This window comes from Schistocerca americana, chromosome 2, assembly GCF_021461395.2.
Source record: "Schistocerca americana isolate TAMUIC-IGC-003095 chromosome 2, iqSchAmer2.1, whole genome shotgun sequence".
Taxonomy (NCBI): domain Eukaryota; kingdom Metazoa; phylum Arthropoda; class Insecta; order Orthoptera; family Acrididae; genus Schistocerca; species Schistocerca americana.
Genome location: NC_060120.1, coordinates 1028373884 through 1028384849, shown reverse-complemented (window position 1 = coordinate 1028384849; position 10966 = coordinate 1028373884). Strand labels below are relative to the sequence as shown.

The window sequence follows — 10966 nt, the reverse complement described above, 5'->3', positions numbered from 1 at the left end:
CTTTGTGGACATAAATCCCAACTTTTTGTCCTTTTGAAAAATTAAAAGTGAGAAGAAGCAGTTATTCATAGCGATATTAATAAATCGTGTTGAATACGTTTAATGGTGTGAATGCGTTTTGTTCGTCTTAGCGTCGAGCATTGGGCAAGAGTAACCTGTAACGCGAATACAGATTTTTGAAATGATAGTAACAACGTGTTTGTTGCACACCATATACTGGACAATTTTCTGTTGCACACAAAAGAAAGTATGGTATTAAAGTCTACGTGAAAACAGCTAAACACAGGAGTGCTATTAATGCTACTGCTTCAACAGTAATCTGGAGTGCGCTGCTAAAGAGGCTACATTTTCATACCGCGCTGCTAGACACGAACTCAGTTTCCAAACCTCTAACTGAACACCTAAATTGGTTAAAAAAATATACGGAGCAAAATTTTAATTTTGCTAGAACCAGAACTGAGGCAGCTATTGTTATGGCTAGTTAAAAGTACAAACTGAACAAATTAAGTTTCATGTTCCAGTAACCAATGAGGACTTGTAGGTAATTTCAAAAACATTCGCTGCGTTGAACGCAAAATTATATGGTAAACTTTCGGTATAAAGATTCTAACTAAACTATGACTCTTTATGTATGCTTTTATTTTTTTTATTTTTAATTCGAGTGAGAAACGTAGCATTATGAAAAATCGCTCGGATTGGAAAACGAAATAAGAGAAACGGGTTTTTCCTTTTCTTCCTAGTAGTGTCCAGTGTAAATAACGGACAGTGACCACGGCACGTAGCGGATCGCTACAACCTCGAAAACTGTGTCGTGTGGCAGCAGTTTTCCTCGTTAACGGTTGCTAAATATTCTCACTCGTTAATAAGTAAACAGTCTTTCCATTGCATTGGATATCAACTCAAACTTTATTCAACTGAAAACTATTCATGTACCTGCATGTGAACTGAGTCATTCTTTCATTGTTTTTTTGATACTGACTAGTAGTTCCAAATCCTGTTATAGAGCTGATTACCGGCATTGTAAATGTAGTTTTAATCTTGTATTGTAGTGAGCAATACCACATGGGACAATGTGTAGAATGTAGTGTATTCGTCTCATAACGTACAGATACAAATCAAAGGTTTTTGTACTGGAGAGACGTCACATTACTTTAAAAAAATGTTGTAATAATTAACATACCGGTATTTAAGCAGGCGTTTCTTAGTTTTTAGACGTGAACATTTTAACAAGAACATATATAACACTTGTGGGCATTTTGCAGGTTTCAATACAATTTATACAATGTATTAACAATTTATTAGACAATACATAATCTTTATTGTTTCTTTTCTTTTCAAATTGCCAAACTGTTGCATGAATTCTTCAGTTGAATAATAATATTTTTCGCTAGTGTATTAAATAACAATCCTTTTAGTGAGTCAAACTCTATATTTAACTGATTTGTGTTATTTATTTTCTTGTCAATTTTTAATCTCGTGTACAATGGTGTTTGAGCGTAAAGTTTTAGATTGTGATAGGGAAGTTTGAAACCGTGTTTGTGACGAGTACTGTGTGGTTGAAATGAAAAATGCCAAGTGAGTTTTGATTTTTATATGAAAATATACGCCGATGTGATCAAAAGTATAAAACAACGGGTAAATATCGTACACCGTCTGACCCCAAAATATTGATTTATTCGGAAGATCAAAGATTAATCTGTGATTTATGTTTCATGTTGACAGACGTAACAATGAGTGAACGTTGTTACTGGCACGTGATTATGCTCATCATCAATGAAACATTAGACTAATAATGATTGTTCAATATCACAATGTAACTAGTTTATAGATACTGATGTGTGACCCGTTTAGTGCACATGGGCCCTGTGGCGCAACGGATAACGCGTCTGACTACGGATCAGAAGATTCCAGGTTCGAATCCTGGCAGGGTCGTAATATTTTTTTTCTTTGCCACTTTCACTAGTCAAGGAAGAACGTTGGCGTCGTACAGGCCATTGGCGAATAGATGGGACAAACAAGACATGTGTGTCGAGCGTACTGCAACTGGCGTAGCTATCACATGTAGCTAAGTAGGAGACGTCAGCATATACACAACAAACGAAAAAAAAAAGAAGTGTGTACTGTCGCGCCTCCGATTCAAATGAATAAATCTGTAGCGATTCTCATAACATTTCCGACCTACTAAGGAATAGTTTCTGAATTATTATGTACCGTACATGCCAATGATCATCATCTTACCTATTTTTACTATTTTTATTGCTATGGCGATCGACAAGTCTTTTGTTCCCTCGGTGATAATTGACGCAGTTATTGTTTCTCTTTATGCGCAACACACAGGTAACGGTGTTCCACATTTGGGCCAAGCGTGCATGAATAACAAACCTCGACAGCCCTTATTGCCTGATCAATATATGACATACCACGGCTGCAATGAACACGGTAGACACCCGCCTTTTCCAAAGCAAGATCATCCTTTGCAGAACCTGAAAGAATCCTTGGTTGTAAAACGTATTTAACTAAACATTTTCGCAAAATACAACCAATGTTCTTGGAGCTGTTTCCTGCGTAATGTATTATCTACACTCACCCATTGCACAGTTAGTCTATCGCACAACACACGTCTGTCCTACCTATCACTTACCCATTCTGACGAAAAGTGACCTAAAGATGGGCTAACTCTGCTGACAAAACTACCGGGATCCGAGACGACGTTGAGCTGGATGGTGGCAACTATCAGCCTGTAGATACAAGTCAGTGTGTGTACGTTTCCTATAAACGGCATGATCCAAAATCCCATCAACCTTCGTCCTGACCAACACATCAAGGAAGGGATAGTAGTCATCCTTTTCCACCTAACTCGCTAAACAAATATTCGGGTAAATGAAATCAGGTGTTCTAAAAAGTCGTCCAAATTCTCAGTGCCATATAGCCAAACAAAAGTATCGTTACGTATCTGGGAAAAAAAAAAAAAAAAAAAAAAAAAAAAAAATGTTTCAAAGCCGTCGACGCCAAGGCACGTTCCTCAAAGTCTTTCATAAACAAATTGGTAATAATAGGTGACAACGGGCTTCGCAACTCAATTCCATGTGTCTGCGCGTAGTACTGTTTACTAAACACCCAGTAAGTTTGTCGAAATGGCTTGCTACTCTGCTGAGACCAATTGTAGGTCGGTGTGAACAACACATTAAGAACTCTGTGGATTTCTTACGTCGGTTGGAGGGACTGCGGATGGATGACTGATATTCCTGTAAGTTTTGCTGTGGTCTCTCTCCTTACTCGCGTTCCTCTGTGCGATTCGTTACCATTGATTGAGGTTAGGTTTGGTGCTGAATTAACGAACCTTACGTGAGGATGGTTAAGTGAAAGATCGATGTGTGATGCGCTATCGACCAAATGTGCACTGGGTGAGTGATGATAATACCGAGGTAGCACCAAAGTATACAGTGTTTTCGCCTTATACATGGGGCATCCCCATCAGAATTGGTCTTATTTTGCAAAAATATTATGTAAATTGTATTTTTCGACCACTGTCTAAGATTAGGGTGCTTTTAGGTTCCGTAAACGATGATCTCGGTTTGCATAGAGCCGGTGTCTACACAATTGCTTACAGTTGTGATTAATTAGACTATCAAGACTGTGAAGGACAGGTATACTGAACATAAGCGTACATACGCTTACAACACTCGAGCAAATTCACTATTGCAGAACATTGTCCTTGGTGCTTGTCATCCTATGGAATACAGCAACACAGAGATTCTGGCATGCACTTCCAGCTACTGGGGTAGTAGTATTAAGGAAACAGTTGAAAGTAAATTAACAAGTAACCTTATAAAAATAGATGGAAGTTTTTGTTTAAATTCTGCAAGGAGTTCTGCAACAAAAGCAGCAATTTGTTGTATTAAAATTTGCTTCTGTTGCCAAAACACAGCAGAGTTTACACAATGTCACCTGACTAAAATGTTGTGCAGACGCAATTGCGAGAGAATTTATTCAGTTTATTAAGTGAAGAACTGAGGAGAAGTAAGGTCAGTAGCCTTTGAAGAAGCACATCTTCGCTACAAGAATAAGTGTAAAATGCCTTCACTTACGCTGTTCCAAAACCTACAGCATTTGTCATTTAACCATCTATCGATGGCCCTTCAAAATTAAATTCTTTCATCTTAAAAGCCTGTAGTTAGTGGGATAACATGGTAGATAATGATGTTTTGTATAGTAATACATGGGAAAATATTCTCCTCTTTGTGTGCCATTATTTCCCAAAATTTCCTTTCGGTATCGCAAATCGTTTATGAAATATGAGCAATGTTGTGGATATTAAATTCTGTTTTTATCGCTGGCACGCGATCGCAAATGAGCATACTACATCAGATTAATTTTCTCGAGGTTGGTGACAGATACAGACCTCACCCCAGTCCAAAGAAGAGTCGCATATGTTAACTTCAAACGCAGCAATATATTATGTACTATGCACCAAATCATAGCGACCGCTATTTTGCATTGCAGACGTTTTCGAAATTCTCACAGTCCCTTATTTAAATGCATATATCACAATAACTGTGACCATCAACGAAATGCTAATGAAATCGCCAGAAGATGATGAGAATGACACTCATCGAAACGTCGCAGATTTTGGACGCAGCTACCCAGATGGAAGCCCGGGAAGATTTCATCAGCAGTATACACCAGGAAAGCCTACATTCACATATTAACGAATTGATGGGCTCGTCATCATGAAGCTGACATATAACTTCATAAGTAAGGCAAAAACTATTTCTTTTACCGAATAGTTGCTGCAAAATCGTGTGAGACAGACTGAAGGTTGTGCGCCTCGTTTCTGACATTGCTGAGCGGCCGAAAGGCGGCAAACCTTCGGAACAAACGAATGCACTCGCCCAAAGCTTTGGACGCAAATTAGCGCTGCGCGTTTCTGACATTGCTGAGCGGCCGAAAGGTGGCAAACCTTCGGAACAAACGAATGCACTCGCCCAAAGCTTTGGCCGCAAATTAGCGCTGCGCGTTTCTGACATTGCTGAGCGGCCGAAAGGTGGCAAACCTTCGGAACAAACGAATGCACTCGCCCAAAGCTTTGGACGCAAATTAGCGCTGCGCGTTTCTGACATTGCTGAGCGGCCGAAAGGTGGCAAACCTTCGGAACAAACGAATGCACTCGCCCAAAGCTTTGGACGCAAATTAGCGCTGCGCGTTTCTAACATTGCTGAGCGGCCGAAAGGTGGCAAACCTTCGGAACAAACGAATGCACTCGCCCAAAGCTTTGGACGCAAATTAGCGCTGCGCATCGGCCACCGTATTTTGTGCGGGCTCTCTACAAAAGAGCCATCGAATGTAACAGTAACGACAGCTAGCTTATTATAACTGTGGCATGAAGAAAAGCAATTACGCTAACACGCATGTTGTTACGGGCCATCTCGTCACATAAGGCTTTGCATGACAGTTATTAGGAAGTGGAACAGCATTGTTGTTTTCCTATGATCGTCAGTGAGTGAAATTTTGGTTTTGATATTTTTCCCTGTGCCACCAGTTCGTACCTAGTCTTCCACTCGCTGCTGAGTGTGAATGTAACTAAAGGCAATTACACACCTTCAGATGACACCAGCAAACGATAGAAAAGCGGTTGACCGTATACAGTTCGATAGAGGCTCAGCATGGCAACAAAGAAACAAATAAAGATTAATCTTTTCACTGCATAATGCGAAATGCATAGGTAGAGATAAAATACAAGCGGCACGAAACATTCCAAATTCTGTCGTCATGTTCAGTAGAAAACGGTGGCAGGGTGAAGGGTAGGGGGGCGCGGTGGGGATACAGGGATCAAGAAATTGAGAGTAAAATACTACTGTCGTCGACTTAATTTCCTGGTCGCAAATACAACACAGACATAAAGTAATATGCAAAGAAGACATGCTTTTTTAATTAAAGTTCTATTAACTTAAAGCATGTCATCTTACTGAGAAGCAAGTTCAGAGCTGGTCTACTATTTATGAAAAAGAGGGAAAGATTTGTTTCCCTCACTCTATGAATGTCTTTAAATCTTTTTTTTTACTAGCATCTCGATGCGTGGAGTGAGATTACTGGTCAAACAATGCATTGCTCCGGTCATAGACACTGTGGTGACAAAAATGGGGGTTTCCTCATAATATCGCGTCGAGCCTTCTTCTGCCTGATGTAGTGCATGGACTCAACAAGTCGTTGGAAGTCCGAACCACGCTGCCTCTGTAGCCGTCGATAATTCCGAAAGTGTTGCAGGTGCAGAATTTCGTGCACGAACTAACCTGTGGATTATGTACCATACGTGTTCGATGGGATTCGTATTGGGCGACTTGGGTGGTCAAATCATTAGCTCGATCTATCCAGAACATTCTTCAAACTAATCACGAACAGTTGTGGCCCTGTGACATGGAGCATTGTAATCCACACCAATTTCATCGTTTCACCAACTGCGACATGGTCGCGTATACAAACAGTGATCCAATACTGTCAAATGTTTTTTATTCCAGTATTTGATCACAATATCAATTCTTTAGACGATGACCAGCCATCGTCTAAAGAATTGATATTGTGATCAAAGACTGGAATAAAAATCATTTGAATTCCATCGTTGAAGCCAAAGGATGGTTGCAAATAGTCTCAAAGTAGCCGAACATCCAGAGGACCTAGTCCATTCCATGTAAACACAGCCCACACCATTATGGAGCCATGGCCAGCTTGCACAGTGCCTTGTTGACAACTTGGGTCCTTGGTTTCATGGTGTCTGCCCCACCACCATCTCTTACCAACTGAAATCAGGACTCCTCTGGGGAGGCCACTGTTTTCCAGTCGCCTGGGTTCGAACCGATAAAGTACGAACCTAGTGTAAGTAGACTGTTTATGTTTTCTTATTGGCAACGTTACGTAGCGCTCTGTATGAAAATCACTGACTGTGCTGTGTGCAGTCTGTGGCTAGTTTGCATTGTTGTCTGCCATTGTAGTGTTGGGCAGCGGCAGCTGGATGTGAACAGCGCGTAGCGTTGCGCAGTTGGAGGTGAGCCGCCAGCAGTGGTGGATGTGGGGAGAGAGATGGCGGAGTTTTGAAATTTGTAAGACTGGATGTCATGAACTGCTATATATATTATGACTATGAAGGTAAATACATCATTTGTTCTCTATCAAAATCTTTCATTTGCTAACTATGCCTATCAGTAGTTAGTGCCTTCCGTAGTTTGAATCTTTTACTTAGCTGGCAGTAGTGGCGCTTGCTGTATAGCAGTACTTCGAGTAACCAAGATTTTTGTGGGGTAAGTGATTTGTGAAAGGTATAGGCTAATGTTAGTCAGGGCCATTTTTTTGTAGGGATTTTTGAAAGTCAGATTGCGTTGCGCTAAAAATACTGTGTGTCAGTTTAAGCACAGCCATGTACAATTTTTCTAAGGGGACGTTTCACTAGGAGAGGCACTGCAGGCGATGTTGTGCTGGTAGCAAAGGCACTCGCGCTGGTCGTCTGCTGTCAAAGCCCATTAACGCCAAATTTCGCCAGATTGTCCTAACGGATACGCTCGTCGTACGTCCCACATTGATTCCTGCAGGTAGTGTTGCTTGTCTGTTAGCACTGGCAACTGTACAGAAACGCTGCTGCTCTCAGTCGTTAAGTGGAGGCCATCGATCACTGCGTTGTCCGTGGTAAGAGGTAATCCCTGAAATGTGGTATGCTCGGCACACTCTTGACACTGTGGATTGCGGGATACTGAATTCCCAAATGATTTCCGCAATGGAATGTCCCTTACGTCCAGCTTTAGCAAACATTCCGCGTTCAAAGTCTGTTAATTCCAATCGTGCCGCCACAATCACGTTGGAACCTTTTTACGTAAATCATCTCAGTACAATTAACAGGACTGCCAGTGCACTGCCATTTTATACCCTATGTACGCGATATTACCCCCATCTGATTATGTGCATATCGCTATTCCACGACTTTTGTCTCCTCTGTGTAAACGTCACTGAAACCATGCTTAATATTCGATTTTGTTAACTGCATTGCTGAAAAAAAACACGTCACACAAATATGTGATCGCAATCATAATGCAGACTTGAGCAGTTGTTCGAAACAAGTGCAGAGAATTGTTCTCGAGAAAAGTTCTTGTAAAATATTTACGTAACCTGTCCGCGAGCACACGAGTACGCTGTAAATCAGTCAGCTCCAACTGAATTTCACGAGGCACACCTTGTACATCCACTGCGAAAGGAGTTGTAAAAACACAAAAGCAAGTTCAAATCGATTTAAATTGCTAAAGCTGCTATGAAAGTTTTGTAACAATGTCTGTAGCGCCATAACAATACAACAAAATGTTCCTGAATCTCCTTTTCAAGATTTGTTTCACTTAAAAGCGCTGCAATATTCTAGAAGTGTGCAAATGATGCTCTAAAGTTACTTAATGGGCAACAGGATTTTCTTTTAAAACCCAAAGCCGCTGTCAATAACATCGTCAATTAATTTATGTCTACCGGCAGAGTTGTACTCAAGACATTCAGCTTCTTTGTACGGTCAGTTAGAAATACAAGATCTAATAGCTACAAGAGAAACTGTTTCGAAAATCGGAAGATTCGCTGGACACCAAATTGTTGCGACAGCAAAACGGAAAGCAAAAACCACATAATGAATTTATAAATAATAAAATAAGTAAAAATAAATAAAGAATGTGCAAAGAAAGTCGGCCTGCAGATATCATTTGAAAAGGCAGTGTTTACAACAACGCATTTAGAAAGTTTCAAATTACAAACCAAATATGGAGAAATTAACAGAGTATCACACTTTTTTTTATAAATATCTAGGAGGAACTATTCCTGTGCACAACAAGAAAGAATACAAAAAGCTCGTAAAGATTTAGGATTAGTGCAAAACCTCTATAATAAAAAATGCTTACCTTTAAATGCCAAAATTAGACACTACAAAAAAGTAATTAAACCATCAATGTTGTATACCAATGAAATCTTGGCACTAAACAGGAAAACTGAAACAGAAAATTTAAAGAAAGAAGAAAGCAAAATAATTAGGAAAATTTTGGGAACAAGATGGACCGAGAAAGGATATAGACTACAGAAAACTTCCAAAATTGAAGAATATTCTAACATAGAGACAGACATGAGGAAAAGACGCCTCAAATTCTATGGCCACATAATGAGGTGTCCCGAACACAGACTAACAAAAAGAATAGTAAAATACGTGTAGATTCCCTCGCTAATGGAGGAGAATGTATCCAAACTGTTATAAAAGACTTGGAATTAGCCAAAATCACCAAAGAAGAAATAGACGTAAGGAACAATTTTAGAATAAAAGTAGAAAATGGGAGGTTAAATCAGAGGCAAAAGCCCGAAGAACCGGGAACGAAGAAATAAGAGCTAAATTCTCGCAAACAATGAAAAACTGGTGGCCAAAAAATTCAAATTGCTCTAATCACTATGGGACTTAACATCTGAGGTCATCAGCCCCGTAGACTTAGAGCTAATTAAACCTAACTAACCTAAGGACATTAAACACAGCCATGCCCGAAGCAGGACTCGAACCTGCGACCGTAGCATCAGCGCGGTTCCGGACTAAAGCGCCTAGAACCGCTCGGTCACAGCGGCCGGCAAACTGGTGGGCAAATAAAAAGAACAAGAAGAACGGAAAATGAGCCATCTTTACTTAGCGTCTTCACTCTGGGAGCTTTGCGACTAATAATAATGATAATAATAATAATAACATTTTCAGGAAGTGACATATATCTATATGAACTTTCTTCCTTCTCTCTTTTTTGTTTTCGCTCAAGAACTTTAGCCTTCCATTCCTTAGCATCCAAAATGATAACGAAGGAGTTGAAACTGTCGCTTCATTGTACAACTTCTACGCCAATGAAATTCCGTTACAAAATAGACACTTAGGGGCGGACTGCATTTCAATAAAGGGATTCAACCGGGTTTGTTTTTCGGGACCTTAATTCCTACTCAGATATTTGTCCTACCACGAACGGCGAAGAGACTTCGACGACACTTTCGGCACGAACAGGAACAAACCGAGGCCCACGACAGGCCGTAGCGCGTACGTCACAGCACGTGACACTGCAGGTCTACGAGTGCCAGCAACCGTCTCCGGCTGGGAGCGAGTAACTGTTTCACATGAGTGTAATAAATCTTGACTGCGCGTTTAAATTCATGCAACTTCTCGGTAGCACACGACAAGTTTGAAACCTTTAGAGAGTACCTTTCCAATTAGATATAGATTTCCCGTGGGCCGTGGACGAAGTCGAGCGTTCGCAAAGTGTGACGGACAAGCTGACTAAGGTGACGTCACAAGTTCTTGGCAGAGCCCTTATATCTCGGTAACAAACGAACGATGTAAGCTGGGTGGTGGAGGGGGAACTCGCGCCTGACAGCGTCCGTGGCAAACGGTAAGTGCACTTTAAACGGGCGCGCGCGCGCTCGCAATAGCGCTTTTGCCAGGCCGTGTTTGAGATGTTTCAGTTGCCTATAGATGTTTTTGGAATGCTCCATATAACAACAAGCATTAAAAATTTGATTGTAGATTAGTGTCTATGGTCTAACCAATCTCGTAACACCATGCCGCCTACGTCGTCAGAATACGTAGGGGAAGAAATATCTTCTGCACTTAGCACCGGACTGCGCGAAATCTAGAATAAAACAAGACTTAGATAGCACGGAGCTGATGAAAATCTCATAAATGTGTTTACGTATGAAGTAAATGAGTAAATTATGATTTATCATATACATAAGAAAAAATTTGCGTCTTTCGCATCGTCAGTTCATAAAGCATAATTGAAGCTGAAGAGAGGATAAAAGGCTACAAATGTTATCAATATCGTAAATGATTAAAATTAAGGCACAGAGATAGGCTAGTTGCAAAAAAAACAAAGTACAGGGAAAAGTAGTCAACAGAACAGATTCTCACATCGATAAAACTTCCGGGATAGTAGGCCGT

General features: G+C 40.5%; 1 non-coding gene across 1 annotated transcript; it reads left to right on the top strand.

Annotated features, from left to right (window-relative positions):
• Positions 1–1859: 1859 nt before the first annotated feature.
• Positions 1860–1932, top strand: Trnar-acg. The gene has a single exon. It is a non-coding gene; the product is annotated as a tRNA-Arg (tRNA).
• Positions 1933–10966: the final 9034 nt, after the last annotated feature.